We start from the raw sequence: 14,095 nt of genomic DNA, 5'->3' as shown, positions 1-14,095 counted from the left end.
GATGGGGCATTTTGGTTGGCATTGCAAATTGAACTGAAGGGCCAGTTTGACTCTATGAACATTGGAGAGGGAAATATTTGGCCTCTGATAGAATAAAGAGAGGATTCGAGTTGGAGAGGTCTATGAAAGAACTAGGTTCAAAAGTTTGAATGGAGGTGTGAGGAACTGCAGTGTTGCAATCTTGAGCAAAACACAAAGTGCTGGAGGAACTCAGCAGGTCAGGCAGAAATTGTTGAGGGAATCAGTCTGAAGTAGAGTCCCAACCATAAATGTACACAGAGTACTGGAGTAATTCAGCGGATGAGGCAGCATCTCTGGACAGGTGGCGATCCGGGTCGGGACCCTTCTTCAGATTTATGGAGTCTGAAGAGTCCCGACCCAAAACGTCACCTATCCATGTTCTCCAGTTGTTACTCCAGCACTTTGTGTCTTTTTGTTGTATTAACCAGCATCTGCAGTTCATTGTTTCTACATCCCGACCGTAACCAATGTTCTCAGTCTGAAGAAGGGTCCCGACCTGAAGCATCGTCTGTCCATCCCCTCCATTGATGCTTCCTGAGTTCCTCCAGCACTTTGTGTTTTGCTCAAGATACCAGCATCCGCAGTGTCTCGTGTCTGCAGGAAGAACACAGCGGGTCTGGCGGTATCAATGGAGGGAATAGACAGACGACGGCTCGATGACTCTAAATTTCCCAAGGCAACTGGGGAGGAACAAACCCAGGGGCAGGAATAATATAAAACGGAGTGGAGCTGATGCCAGGCGAACTTTGAAAGCTGGGGGAATTAATCACCGTTGGCGCATGAATTGTCGTACTTGGATTTCAGGAAAACTTGAAACGAGAATGCGTTACAAACTGAATTCCAATTTTTGTTTTGCAAAAACAACGGAGCAAGTTTTCTCAGACTGGGGGTGGTTCTCAATCACTCTGAACCAAGCCAAGATGGCAATATATCACTGATACTAGTCCCATGATGGCCATCAAACAGTATTAACTCCTCTTAGTTACTGTCCAGCTGAATCTGAAATATTGCTCGCTTTAAAAAGCAGATCTTACGTCTGTGTTAAGGGACACCACAACTGCTTGCCCTGCCCAACACTAATCTCCCTCCTTCCTTCTCCCTCTCACTCCTCCCTCTTCTCTCTGCCATCTCAAACCTCCTTCTGTTTCGCCATTACAACACTCTTTCGCTCACTGCCCCTACCTTGAGTTGCCATAGTTACTTCACAAAAAAAAAACGGGAGAAATTTAAGGCTAACGTTTTATGATCAGGCCTTAAAGTAATTTTTCCCAAGTGAGCTCTTGCCTACAGTTCAAGCTCGCTGAAAGCATTTAACAGGCATGTACTCGACGAAATCTAACGCTTACCTCAGCTAATTACTTAACTTGTACTTTTCCGAGATCTCCACACTGGTTTGTTCACAAGGCACGTGTTGTCAGTGAGAGAACCAGTCACCCTATTCATTCTTTAATGATCCCATCCATGCAACGCAGACCCACTGCCGGTGAATGAGGCTTGGCACAGTGGCGTAGTTGGTAGAGCTGCTGCCTCACGGCTCCAGCGACCCAGGTTCGATCCCAACCTCGGGTGTTGTCTGTGTGGCGTTTGCACGTTCCCCCAGCATGAGGTTCCCCTGCTAGACTGCCACATGGGTTTGGTTGGATAATTGACCACTCTAAATTGCACCTGGCTTTGTTTAGTTTAGTTTAGAGATACAGCAAGGAAACAGGCCCTTCGGCCCACCGTGTCCGCACCGACCAGCGATCCCCACACATTAACACTACCTTACACACACTAGTGCCAATTTTACATTCATACCAACCAATTAACCTACAAACCTGTACGTCTTTGGCGTGTGGGAGGAAACTGAAAATCTTGGCGAAAACCCCACGCAGGTCACGGGGAGAACGTACAAACTCCGTACAGACAAGCACAGCTCAGGATCGAACCCACGTCTCTACCGCTATGTCACCGTGGTGCCCACAAGGCATTTTAGATTTAGAGATACAGCAACAGAAATAGGCTAAAGATAGACACAAAGTGCTTTAGACTTTAGAGATACACGCAGACAGACCCTTCGGCCCACCGAGTCCGTGCCGACCAGCGATCACCCCGCACACTAGCACTATCCTACCCTCTATGGACAATTTACAATTTGACCAAAGCCAATTAACCTAAAGCCCAGCATGTCCAGGATGTGGAGGAAACTAAAGCACCTGGAGAAAACTAATTTCATAGGGAAACATATGAACTGTTGGTGGGTTTGGAGCCACGTTCGTCAGAATGGGTCTTAGGCAAGTTTTAGTCAAGGGAGAAGGATATTTAAAAAAAGTTATAGATGTCCCAGAAAGTTGGAGTCTGGAAGGCTACAATAAATGCAAATGAATGGGACTAGTATGAAGTACAATGGTATGGATATATATCAACAGTTGAATGGTTCAATGCTACCTTTATTGTCACGTGTGCAAACACACATTTAAATTATTTCTTACTTGCAGTCCAGTATACTATTGCCACAACTAAACACATCCTCGATTAGCAAGTGTACAGAAGGGTCCTTCCTTCTTTCATGGTGCCCCCTGCCCTCCCACTGGGTCTCCTGTTTGTTCCTGGCCCCCTCCCCCCCCCACTGCCGGGTCCCCTGTTTGTTCTCGACGGCCCCCCGCCAGGTAGCTCTCGGCAGCCCCCTGCTCTCAGCGGTCCCCCACCGGGTAGCGTTTGGCGGCCCCCGTATGCTCTCGGCGGCCCCCCTCTCTCTTGGATGCCCCCATCGCTCTCGGCGCCCCCCCCCCCTCGCTCTCAGCGGCGCGAGCCACAATGCCCTCCCCTTGTTTGGGACTGAGTAGATTAAATGGTAATTGAGGGGAGCATGACTCCATCCTCTCTGTGTTATTCTGATCCCGTGAGCCCTTTATAATTTGACGCAGCGCACCGGGCAAAAGTTGAAGAAACAATTCCAAGCACCAATGCCACCATCAATCATCTTAATGGGTATAAAATTCACCCACCAAAATAAAGTATAGAACATAGTCCTCAAGTCCACTTCATGCCAGCACTGCGAGATTTATTTATCATTACTCTGCAGCACACTCACTCGGTCAACTCACACATCTTTTGCCAAGAAACACTTCTTGCTTTTTCAAATTTGTTTTTCTCAAAATTGGAAAAACCCAAGATTAATATTCTTGGAAATGAAACTCGGTCGCATAAAATCAGAGCGCGCTCCTTCCTTTCCAAACCAAGCAAAGTTTATGGTCTTGGAAGGCCTGTCGTTGGATTGAGATTGGCCACAGAGGGTTGCTCGGGCAGATCCAAGATAGGCCTGCCAAGCGGGATATGGGCTGGAGAACAACGTCAAGGATGCCGGTTGGATCATTGCAAAGACCAAGCCATGCAACTTCGAGGCAGCCGACAACCCATTCCCATACTGACCTTTCTGTCCTGGGCCACCTCCACAATCAGAGTGAGGCCAAACGCAAATTGGAGGAACAGCATCTCATGTTTCGCTTGGGCGGCTTACAACCCTGCAGTATGAACATTGATTTCTCTAACTTCAAGTAACCTTTGCATCCCCCCCCCCCTCACTCTCTCTCTCTCTCTCTCTCTCTCTCTCTCTCTCTCTCTCTCTCTCTCCGTCCCACCCTCTCCCTAGTCGTCGTACTAGTTTCACAGCCGTCCTGCTGAGTTTCACTGTTTGTATCGCTCAATATCACCTTCCCAACAGTCAACAATGGGCCATTGTGGGCTCCACCTTTCCTTGATCATCGGTGCTGCCTTTAATTTGTCCTTTTGTACACTTCATTTATTTTCTTCATGCAACTTTTCATATCTGTCAATTCCCTCTCCCCTGATCTCTGTCTGAAGAAAGATCTCAACCCGAAACATCACTATTCCTTTTCTCCAGAGATGCTGCCTGACCCGCTGAGTTACTCTAGCATTTTGTGTCTCTTTGATGTAAACCAGCATCTGCAGTTCCTTCCTACACCCTCTATATTTAATCTAGTCACCCTGCTATAGTAAGGATGTCACTGAGGCTGTAAGGGTGCATAAGAAATTCAATGGTTCAATGGTACTTTATTTGTTAGTTTTATTAATCACATGGTAATTTATTTATCATTGAATTGAATTGAATCATTGAATCACTGAATATAGACCGAGGTACAGCAAAATTCATTTTTGTATACAGTTCAGTACAAGTATCACTATACGTAAGCACGTAAGATACATCTTAGATAAGCATCTCAGATACAGTACAAGTGTACAGCAGTAGCTCACTGACACAGTATACAGAGTAGCCATTTTCCAGTCCCAGTTTGTAAGTGCAGGGTTCTTGACCTGACCACGAAGGCACGTTGTCCTCGTGGCGTTGCAGGGTGGGCCTAACTGTGGGGAAGGGACATTATTGAGGTGTGCAACGTCATGAGGGGCACGGATAAAGGTGAACGCTCAAAGTCTTTTTCCTGGGTAGAGGATTCTAAAGCCAGAGAGCATAGGTTAAAGGAGAGAGGTTTAAAAGGGAGCTCAGCGTGCAAATGTTTCACTCTGAGGGTCGTCTGTATCTGGAATTAGTCACTGGAGGAAGCTATAGAAGTCGATACATCGACGCCTTTCAAAAGACATTTTGACAGATACATGGACAGGAAGGATTCAGAGGGCTGTGAGGCAAATGTCAGCAAATGGAACTAGCCCAGAATGCCAATTTGGTCTGCATTGGCAAGATGGGATGAAGGGTCTGTTTCCAAGGTCTAGGACACTATGATCTGTGTTACGACCATAAAGGCAGGCAGCATCACCAACGACACACACCACAGTGGTCACCCTCTCATTTCACTCCTTGTCCATTCAGACCAATGGGCTAGTTCCATTTGCTTACATTTGCCTCAGGCCCCTCTAAATCTTTCCTGTCCATGTATCTGTCTCAATGTCTTTTGAAAGTTGTCATTGTATCAGAGGGGTGGGAGAAGGCTCTTGGGATGTGTCGTGGAGCAAATTGGGCAGCTTGTTCCATCTGCCCACCACCCTCATGGTGAAAGAGTTGCCCCTCGAGTTTCTAATAGCTATTTTCCCTCTCCCCTTGAATCTATATCCTGTGGTTCTTGATTTGCCTACACTGTGTAAAGGACTTTGTGCATTCACCCTATCTATTCCCCTCAAGAGTCCTAGATTGCCCAACCTCTCCCTATAGCTCAGGCCCTCAAGTCTTGGTAACAACCTCATACATTTTCTTTGCGCTCTTTCTAGCTTAACAACATCCTCCCTATAGAGAAACAAGGAACTACAGATGCTGGTTTACAAAAAAAGACCCAAAATACTGAGTAATGTCCCTGTCCCACTTAGGAAACCTGAACGGAAACCTCTGGAGACTTTGCGCCCCACCCAAGGTTTCCGTGCGGTTCCCGGAGGTTGCAGGTGGTTGCCGGAGGTTGCAGGTAGTGGAAGCAGGTAGGGAGACTGACAAAAACCTCCGGGAACCGCACGGAAGCCTTGGGTGGGGCGCAAAGTCTACAGAGGTTTCCTTTCAGGTTTCCTAAGTAGGACAGGGGCATAACTGCTTGCAATACTCCAAATCTGTCCTAACCATTGTCCTATAGAGCTGCACATGACATCTTTGCAATGACACACTGGCACGCTTCTTGACCCAATGAAGGGTGGAAATCTTGCCAAGCCCTATTCCACTGAAAAAGAAACAAGTTTGATGAATATTTGAGAGATGGAATGTAAGGGTAGACTGGGGACATTTTCTTTTAACTAAAATCGCTTCCAAGAAAACCAGTCGCACATATTGCTTTTGTGAACACTCTTCAGAAATTGTTCATGTCAAAAACATGAAATTATTTTGCACCAATGTGGTATAAATGTGTGGAAGATGTGGCTGGTTTTGCTTTCTTAAACCCTCAGCATCAGAACGTAAAGAAGTCAGCTGCTCGGCGGAATGCAGAGACACGGAGACTTTGCCGAAAGTGCAAGGCAGTTGCATTTCACACATCTGTGCAGCTTTTTCGCTTGACTTGAAGTAGACAAAAGAATTATTAATTCACCAGAGTCTAGTGGGACAATTGTGGTCAAATTATTCTTTGTGTACTTGAACTTAAACTTACTCAAACAAAAGATACGGTGTGTGCGCCTTTCAGTAAACTTGATAAAACGCCGAGGAATTTGAAAGAGAAGCCCAAAGTATTAAGTCACACGGGCTGCTCGAGCCCGCTATGTTAGTGCACTTTATGGATTCCAAATTTTAAAATAAGCAAAGACATGCACTGATGGGCCTGTAAATTGTTCAAAGGTGTAGAGGCATCAAGTGGTTTCCTGAGAGCTAACGCTTTCCAAAATTAATAAAATAAGTAATGCTCGCTCTATGAGGGGCTGGGAAGCATAAAACATTAAACTGCAGAGCGCACACACACACGCATACACATGTACACACATACACATACACATGTACACACACACACATATGAACACACACACATGCATGCATGTGTGTGTGTGCATATGTGTGTGTGCGTACATGTGTATGCGTGTGTGCATGTGCATGCACCCGCACACACACTCACTCACTCACCCACAAAAGCACAGGCACACACGCACACTCACACACAGACACACGCACACTCGCACGCACAAGTAGAATGATACAAACCTGCTAAGGGAGCAAGTTGAAGTGGGGTTTATGCACAGAAAGACCAGTGTGAGGTAATGTTTTCTCTGTCTGGGAGTTATTCTTGCTGCTTTGTTTATGGGGGGAGGCAGCTCTCTTCTGCCTTCAGAACATAGAATGTGGAACAAAATAGCACAGGAACAGGCCCTTCAGCCCACAATGTTCCTGCCAAACATTTCAATTAATCTTTAGAAACAAGGAACTGCAGGAACTGCAGACACAAAAGGCCACACAAGGTGCCGGAGTAACTCAGCGGGTTAGGCAGCATTCCTTGAGAACATGGAAAGGAGCCGTTTAGGGTCGAGACCCTTATTCAGAAGAGGGGAAAGAGAGGACAAAGTGTGGCGGTTATATGTTGATATAGGCGGGGGGGGTTGGGGGGACTAGATGGGCAGATGGTTAAATTAATATGCTCTCCCTACACCTGATTGGTGGTGATTTATTGAACGATCCAGCACGGAAACAGGCCCTTTCTGCCACCCAAGTCCACGCTGACCGTCGACCAAGGACACAAAGTGCTGGAGTATCTCAACGGGTCAGTCAGCATCTCTGTAGAACACGGCTAGACCATCGACTCTCTGACCATCAATCACCCGTTCACACTAGTTCAGCATTATCCACTCTCTACACTCCAGGGGAAATTTACCAAAGCCAATTAAGCTACAAACCCGCGCGTCTTTGGGACGTGGGAGGAAACCAGAGCACCCAGAGAAAACCCACATGGTCACAGGGAGAATGCACATACTCCGTACGGACAACACCCGTAGTCAGGATTGAAGGCGGGTTTCTGGCGCTGTGAGGCAGCAACTCCACTGCCGCGCCACTACCTGCTGTACTTGCATACAATGCGATATGTGTAGTATAGTTTGCCTGGTTAGCACGCACACCATTTTTTTCACCGTAACAATTGTCACTAACAATCTAACACCAGTACAAAAGACCAGGTTTCTGTTAATTGTGTTCTCTCAGCAATGGATGCGTTTGTATTAACTTTATGGAACAAGTCTAAATGCTTCATGTTGGGACTGGTTCAGCCGTCTGAATATTCTTTGGGTCATTTGAGGTTTTAATCCCATAAACTATTTCAGGAATCAATGTTTTGTAATTACAAACCTATCGGAAAGGGTGAGATAGTATTTGTTGATCTATCACAGAGGGTGGAAGAATTTAATACTGTATGGGGAAAACTTAAAAATTAAGTTGAAGACGTTGGAGTGGATTTATTTTGACAGAAGCTGACTTGTGCAATTATGAAAAGCTACACAAAGTTTACAAATCGCTTTATTTTAGTTGGATTACAGTTGAAAAGAGTCTTGTTTCTTTATGCTGGAGAACACATTGACTGGACATTGTTACAGACTGGCTGTTGTTCAATTTCCAACCCTCTTGCCACAGACGTCAAAGGCTCAAACTTCAAATCCCACTTAGTGCTTGGACAGAAATATTGCAGCACATTCCCCAGTATGAAGCATGATCACCAGCAGAAACATTGAGGCACATTCTGCCCTTTGCTCGCCTCCAGTTTATTAACCTACAAACCAATTAACCTACAAACCTGCACTTCTTTCGAATGTGAGAGAAAACCGGAGCACCCGAAAAAAACCCACACGGTCACAGGGGGAACGTGCAAACTCCAATCAGACAGCACCTGTAGTCGGGATCAAACCTGGGTCTCTGTGTAGAAACACTTGTCCCACACATCACATTGTCCCTGTCACCTTAAAACCATGCCCTCTTGTCTTTGACATTTCCACACTGAGGAAAAAGGTTGTGCTCGGCTACCCTATCTATGCATCTCATCATTTTATTGTGATAAAATGTGGTGTTTAAGAGGCTTTTTGAAAGGCTCATTCTTTCGGGTTTCCTCTCAACCACTGGCGTTCCAGAGAAAACAATCCAAGTTTGTCCAACCTTTCCTCACAGTTAATATCCTCTAATCCAGGCAGCATTCGGGAGGATTTTGTGGAGACAGTGATAAGTGCCCAGAGGTTTGAGGTGCTTGTTGTAGGTAATCTGTCATGGAAGCTTGTGTCTGTGAAGAGGAGTTAACCTCTGTGCATTCCCTTGAAGGGCTGTAGAAAACACCGTGTCCTTGTTTTGATGGTGAAATGGGCTTTCTTAGGTATTTATTTTTCTAGCTTTATTACTGAAATAAGAAAAAGCTCCAGCCTCTTGCAAAGGGATGATACATATAGTGCATGTACAATTTAGACTTTAGAGACACAGTGCAGAAACAGGCACCTCTGCTCGCCGAGTCAATAGACAATAGACAATAAACAATAGGTGCAGGAGTAGGCCATTCGGCCCTTCGAGCCAGCACCACCATTCAATGTGATCATGGCTGATCATCCCCGATCAGTACTCCGTTCCTGCCTTCTCCACATATCCCCTGACTCCACTATCTTTAAGAGCCCTATCTAGCTCTCTCTCAAAAGAACCGGCCTCCACCGCCCTCTGAGGCCAGTCAATGCTGACCAGGAATCACCTGGTACACTGCTGTGTTACTCCAGCACGTTGTGTCTTTTTTTGTAAACCAGCAACTGCAGTTCCTTGTGTCTGGATACCTCCAGATTCAGAGACTGTTTCTTCTCAGCTGTTATCAGGCAACTGAACCATCCTAACACCAACTAGAGAGCTGCCACCTACCTCATTAAAGACCACTGGACCATCTTTAATTGGACATTACTGGGCTTTATCCTGCACTAAATGTTATTCCCGTTACCATGTAAATGTATACTGTGGATGGCTCGATTCGCAACTCCTTATTCTGAAACCATGCCCCCAATGTTCTAAAGATTGGAGCTTTAATTTGGAAGAAAAGATAATTCAGAAGTCCCTTCTAAAATCAATTGGAGTCATACAACACGGAAACAGGCTCTTCGGCCCAACTTGCCCATGACGACCAATATGCCCCATCTACACTAGTCCCAACTGCCTGCATTTGGCCCAAATCCCACTAAACCCATCCTATCCATATACCTGTCTAAATGTTTCTTAAACATTGTGATAGTACCTGCCTCATCTGCCTCCTGCGGCAGTTTGTTCTATACATCCACTACCCTTTGTGTAAAAAAGTAATCCCTCAGGTTCCTATTATTTCTTTTCCCTCTCACCTTAAACCTCTGGTTCTCGATTCCCCTGCTCTGGGCGAAATACTCTGTGCGTTCACCCGTCTATTTGTACTCCTCTATAAAATCACCCCTCATCCTTCTGCTCTCTAAGAAATAAAGTCCTAACCTGCTTAAATTCTCTCTGTAGCTCAGGCCCTTGAGTTCTGGCAACGTCCAGGTAAATCTTCTCTGAACCCTTTCAAGCTTGACAACATGGTGTCCTTTCCCATAACATGGTGACCAATAAGGAACACCAGACTCTAAACGTGGCCTCACCAACGTCTTATGTAACATGACTTCCCAACCTCTATACTCAATACTCTGACTGATCTAGATGGGAGCTGCACTAGCACAAAGATGATAGTATAGAACTGCCCGCTGGTTGCAAACTGCCTCAAGCAGGTAGTGGAACTGAATATTTGGTACTGTGTATATCCAGTGACAAATTCAACATCTCACACTTGGCACCACAAACCCAGACAGCTCCCAAACCCAAAGACGATTCAAAAGTAAGAGAGTTTGGTTCATTTTATTTGGAGAAACGTGAATTGAAAGCTGTGCGACACATGTTGACTTTGATTGACGATGTCTGGGTTACTTACTTTGAAATGCAAAGTTCCTTAACTCTTTCAACAGCCGTTGTAAGCTGTGCTCTCTAGTAAGCCATTAACCCTGTTCTTAACTCTCTAAGCAACAGCCTGAGCATAAACAATTTGGGCATTATTAAATTTAAGTTCTTTTCCCATGGCGACAGAAGGGAATTAAGAATAGAAAAATTAACCCATTGGGCTCCGATTTGGAGGCACTACGACAAATCTGGGCAGTGGGCAGGTGCTATAGACCTGCACGGGAAGGGAGATGCTCCCGTCCCCATGAGTCTCAGGCAGATGGGGCTTGTCAGCCTGGGAAGGTAGTCCATCTAGTAGAGGGAAAACTCTGATTTAAAACCTCCACTGCCTTGTGGCCATATCCAGTCATGGAAAATGCTCCAGGGGTAAACCTCAAGAAAATCCGAAGGCAGTGCTGGCAAGAAGGAGCTGAACTGCAGGACATGAGGGAAGCCACCATCATCACCCTCTACAAGAACAAGGGCGAGAGAAGCGACTGCAACAACTACAAATGCATCTCCCTCCTCAACATCTTTGGCAAGGTCTTTGCTCGGGTCATCTTGATCCTCCTGCAGAAGCTGGGAGAACATGTCTACCCAGAGTCACAGTGCGGTTTTCGAGCTGGAAGGTCAACAGTAGACATGGTCTTCTCCCTTCGCCAGCTCCAGGAGAAGTGCATAGAACAGCGGATGCCCCTGTATGTTGCTTTCATTGACCTCACCAAGGCGTTCGACCTCGTCAGCAGAGATGGCCTATTTAAGGTTCTGCCAAAGATCGACTGCCCAGAAATACTACAGAGCATGATAGAATCCTTCTGCATCAACACGAAGGGGACTGTGCAGTTCAATGGCAGCTTTTCTGAGCCCTTCGACATCCGCAGCGGCGTAAAACAAGGGTGCGTCCTCGCTCCCACACTCTTTGGGATTTTCTTCGCTCAGCTCCTGACACATGCCTTCGACACTGCAACAGAGAGGATTTACCTGTGTACTAGATCAGATGGCAGGCGCTTCAATCTCATCCGCCTCAGACCAAAGACAAATGTACGTGAAGCTCTCATCAGAGACATGTTGTTTGCTGATGATGCTGCAGTTGTGTCCCACACCCAGCAGGAACTACAGTCACTGATGGGCCGCTTCTATCGGGCATGCAAGGACTTCGGGCTGACCATCAACCTGAAGAAAACGAACGTCTTGGGGCGGGATACAGGGGCGCCGCCTGTCATCACCACCGACGACTACGAACTTGATGCCGTCAATCAGTTCACGTACCTCGGCTCCACCATCACCGACAACCTCTCCTTGGACACAGAGATTGATAAGAGGATTGGGAAGGCAGCTACAACTCTCGCTCACCTCACAACTCAAGTGTGGACCAACCCAAAGCTAACAGTGAAGACAAAGATAGCAGTCTACAATGCCTGTGTCATCAGCATACTGCTGTACGGCAGTGAGACATGGACTACATATGCCAGGCAGGAGAGAGGACTCAACACCTTCCACCTGAGAAGCATCCGCCGTATCCTGGGCATATCCTGGCAAGATAGAGTGTCCAACGCCAAGATCCTGTCTCGCGCTGGCCCTCCCAGTATGTACACTCTACTCAGGCAGCGCAGACTGTGGTGGCCGGGCCATGTCCACCGCATGGAGGATGGCCGTATTCCAAAGACATCCTCTATGGAGAGCTGACATCTGGGAGGAGAATCATCGGTCGCCCCCAGCTACGTCACAAGGATGTCTACAAGAGAGACATGAAGGCGCTCGACATCGATGTGGAGTCCTGGGAGAGACCTTGCAGCTGACCGCACGAGGTGGGGTAGTACCCTGAACCAACATCTCAAAACGGGGGAAGAGAAACTGATGAATGCAGCGGCAGACAAGTGGGCACACAGAAAGGAGAGCAGCAACTTCAACAGACCAGAGACCACACACAAATGTGACCTTTGTGACAGAGACTGTCACTCCCGCATTGGTCTCTTCAGCCACAAGCGACGCTGCTGTAGCCAATGTTTGGAGCAAGCAGTCAACAACTAGGATGCATCACCCATGGCCAGTCATGGCCGAGGGGGGGGGGGGGGGGGGGGGGGGGCTACGATCAAGCAACAGCCTGAGCATAAACAATTTTGGCATTATTAAATTTAAGTTATTTTCCCATGGCGAAAGAATTAAGAATAGAAAAAGTAACCCATTGGGCTCCCGATTTGGAGGCACCACAACAAATCAAATAGTCTAAAGAAGGGTCTCGACCCGAAACTTCACCCATTCCTTCTCTCCAAAGATGCTGCCTGTCCCGCTGCGTTATTCCAGCTTTTTGTGTCTACCTTCATAGACACACCAGAAAGGCATGTTGGCCTTTATAACAAGAGGAGGAGTAGAGGAGCAAAGAGGTCCTTCTGCAGTTGTATAGAGCCCTAGTGAGACCACACCTGGAATATTGTGTGCAGTTTTGGTCCCCTAATTTGAGGAAGGACATTCTTGCTATTGAGGGAGTGCAGATTAAGTTTACAAGGTTAATTCCCGGGATGGCGGGACAGTCATATGCTGAGAGAATGGAGCGGCTGGGCTTGTATACTTTGGAGTTTAGAAGGATGAGAGGGCATCTTATTAAAACATAAGATTATTAAGGGTTTGGACAAGCTAGAGACAGGAAACATGTTCCCGGTTGGGGGAGTCCAGAACTAGGGACCACAGTTTAAGAATAAGGGGTAAGCCATTTAGAACAGAGATGAGGAAACATTTTTTCTCACAGAGAGTTGTGAGTCTGTGGAATTCTCTGCCTCAGAAGGCGGTGGAGGCCGGTTCTCTGGATACTTTCAAGAGAGAGCTAGTTAGGGCTCTTAAAGAAAGCGGAGTCAGGGGATATGGGGAGAAGGCAGGAATGAAGTACTGATTGGGGACAGACAAAAATGCTGGAGAAACTCAGCGGGTGAGGCAGCATCGATGGAGTGAAGGAAATAGGCGACGTTTCGGGTCAAGACCCTTCTTCAGATTGAGGATGATCAGCCATGATCACATTGAATGGCGGTGCTGGCTCAAATGGCCGAATGGCCTACACCTGCACCGATTGTCTATGGTCTATTGTCTATTGTCTTTAATTTAAACCAGCATCTGCAGTACTTTCCTACAAAACAAATAGTTTATTTTATGCAGGCTGCCAAGGTGGACCAGAATGTGTGCACGTTACTGGCTGTGATAGAAAGGCAGCAATTTTCAAAACTTAAGAACTCGTCTGCGAGGAAAGTGTAGTTCAAATGAGTGGTTACGTGTTTCAACTCAAGACGTTGCTGATCGTAGGTTTGGGATCAAGGTGAGGGGGGATGTTATCGAAGGTGCCCCTGGACTTGTAACAAAAGGGCGGCGCTGTGGCACAGCAGTAGAGTTGCTGCCTGACGGTGCCTGAGACCCAGGTTCAATCCCGACTATGGGTGCTGTCTGTAAGGAGTTGGTACGTTCTCCCTGTGACTGCGTGGGTTTTATCCAGGTGCTCCGGTTTCCTCCTGCACTCCAAAGACATACAGGTTTGGATGTTAATTGGCTTGGTAAATTTGTAAAATTATCTCTAGTGTTTGTAGGATGACGTCAGTGTGCGGAGATCGCTGGTCGGTGCGGACTCGGTGAGCCGAAGGGCCTGTTTCCGTGCTGTATTTCTAAACTAGACTAAACTAAAATTGTAAAAAAGGAAACAGGATGTGGTAGGTAATAGATTCCACACCAGAAGCATAT

The sequence above is a fragment of the Leucoraja erinacea genome, chromosome 21 (assembly GCF_028641065.1).
Source record: "Leucoraja erinacea ecotype New England chromosome 21, Leri_hhj_1, whole genome shotgun sequence".
Lineage (NCBI taxonomy): Eukaryota > Metazoa > Chordata > Chondrichthyes > Rajiformes > Rajidae > Leucoraja > Leucoraja erinaceus.
The sequence above is the reverse complement of the archived record's forward strand: the minus strand, read 5'-3'. Positions refer to the sequence as shown.